General features: G+C 35.7%; 1 pseudogene; it reads left to right on the top strand.

Annotated features, from left to right (window-relative positions):
- The first annotated feature begins 1,548 nt into the window (after nt 1-1,548).
- On the top strand, nt 1,549-2,456 carry LOC113305395 (annotated as a pseudogene).
- Nucleotides 2,457-2,676: the final 220 nt, after the last annotated feature.

Consider the following 2,676-nt stretch of genomic DNA (forward strand, 5'->3'; position numbering starts at 1 on the left):
CCTGCTCAGCACTGAGCATGAAACAGAAATGGAGTGGACAATTTAAGATGATTATTAACTTTCTTAAAGGACTTAAAAGGACTGTACAAATAAAGCTACAATATTGAACAATGAGGAAAATCTCGCTTCTTACCGGAAACGAGTCTTTTTTCAGTTTTGTTAAACGAGCTTCTGATGGGACACTCGGCAATGTATGATTGGTTTAAAAATTACAAATTCAAAACAAAAACTTAATTTACTATGTTTGGAATTCTGTGTATGTCCAAATTCAATTTGGAAATCATGTACCTATCATATAAGGATTCTTTTTTTCAAAAGAAAAAAAAAACTCACATATTTCACACATAACTTTTACGAAAATAAAAAGGTTAAAGTAAATAAAATCCTCTCATACTTCCTATCTTTTTTCCACTTATTTAATGCATTGAGATGGGGCAGGACGATACTAAATAAAAACTACATCGCCACGGGACGGGGCGAAGCCCCACGCACACCATCAGGAAAGTGGTTAAAAGAAAAAAGAAATACCCGGTGCTTAGCACGGGCACTAATCTAATACCCCTAATAAAGATCCACAAGATAGGATTATTGGGATGAATGCCCCAAAATTTTGTTGGATGCCGCACAATTGCATTGCGTTGGCGACAGATACTATATGAAGTTTGATTCGACAGTTGGAGTGAATCCGAAGCCCAATGGACATGGATGGTCACATGGATATACTGTTACTTGGTCTAGGGTGTATGCGAAAGTAAACTTTTGTTTTTTTTTTGAAGCAAATGCCAAAGTAAATGAGGATTCCCATGCTCTCTTTTGCTTATGTAGCTTTCTTTTTAGATTAAGAAATTGTTCAGTTTTTACTAAGTCTTACCTTTTGTTCCAATTTGATCTTAATCTATATCCATTATCTAGTACTATTAACTTAATCTAAATGATACATATGGACATTAGATAAGAGTATATATGTATATGTGGAAAATTCCGTATTGAAATTTGGGTTTGCATATTTTTTCTTTTTGAAGCATTTTTGCACATCTAAATGGGATGAACCAAAATGCAAAATTCCCTTGATGAAACTTAATTTAAAAAGTTATTTTCATATCAAATCCAACCAATAACTCCAACCATGGACGGTCTGGCACTGTCGCATTCTTAATTAAATGATCTTAAAAATAAGAGTGGACATGTATGGTCACAAATTCCTAATTCTTAATTGACGACCTTAAAAATGCGTGTGGTCCAGTGGTTTGCTATTTCCCACCCTTTATTTCATCATTTATTGGTCTCTCGAATTAATTCACTTCAACCACTTGTTATAAGGCTAACGATAAAATGTTACATCGGTTGTATTGCCGACTTCCTGATAACTCAGTCAGATACACACAACACCTACTAGTACTATGGAAATATTAATACCCCGTTATCACAATGTGGTATGTATTTCGATACTACTCTATCTATAGTTGGATTGAACATGACTAGTCAAGTAAAAGAAGAGGTGGCCATGTGCAGCTCATAATGTCACCCATGAATGGTTAATTTTTTTCATTTAAACTCGTTCAACCAACATGTATTCAGTATCAGTTGCTCTAGTCTTCCACAGCTCCGTATACTTTTGTGCATACATAGGAAAACAATCTTCGACTGTTGATGGCTTGTCATGGTGTTTCAGGTTTAGTTGGGAAACTTGTAACTGAACTTGAGGTCAATTGCGACGCTGATAAATATAACAAAATTTATAAGCGCCCAGAAGATGTACAAAAGGCAATACCTCATCTTTGCACTAGCATCAAACTTATTAATGGAGATGCAAGTCGTTCTGGTTGCATCAAGGAATGGAATTTTATCCTTGGTACGTATATACAAACACACTATTGCAATTCATCATATTACTTCATATATTTATGGTTCTCCGCAAATAATTTTTTCGCGCCCGAGGATCAGATTTAGCTTACACTTCTGCATTAAAATGTTTGTCATGTATGCAGAGGGCAAGATGATTCGCACAGTAGAAGAAGCAACACATAATGATAAAACAAGGACGTTGAATCACCGTATATTTATTTGAAGGAGACTTGACGAAGGATTACAAGAAGTTTGATTCGATTATTGAAGTCATTCCAAAGCCAAATGGAAATGGATGCGTCGTGAAACGGTCAATTGTATATGAGAAAATCAACAAGGATTCTCCAACTCCATTCGCTTACGTACCTTTCTGCCATCAGGCCATTGAAGATATGAACAAGCACCTTTGTGATTCCGAATAAATGGTTGGTGCCATCTATGTTCTATCCGATGTTGGGTGTACGTATTAGTTATTGGGTTTAAGTACGTGTACATAGGCATGCATGTTTATTTTCTACTCAGTGTTGGAGTCTTGCAACAATAGAAGAAACGTCAGATGTATCAAACTATAAATATAAAAAACCGTATCAAACAACTCTACCACGAACAAATTGATGAGGGCAGAATCATAAGTTCAACAAGCTGTCCTTAACATATTAGTTCGCGGGTATATTCTAAAGTAATGCTAAACCCCAACGTGCGAAGATGTGTCCAGGATAAGACTGCCCGATATAACTTATATTAGCACAATACAAGTTACCCACTCTTAAACTCAATAACGGGGATGGAAGTAAAACGCCGCACGAAAATAAAAACAAGAAGATGAAGAAA

This window comes from Papaver somniferum, chromosome 8, assembly GCF_003573695.1.
Source record: "Papaver somniferum cultivar HN1 chromosome 8, ASM357369v1, whole genome shotgun sequence".
Taxonomy (NCBI): Eukaryota; Viridiplantae; Streptophyta; class Magnoliopsida; order Ranunculales; family Papaveraceae; genus Papaver; species Papaver somniferum.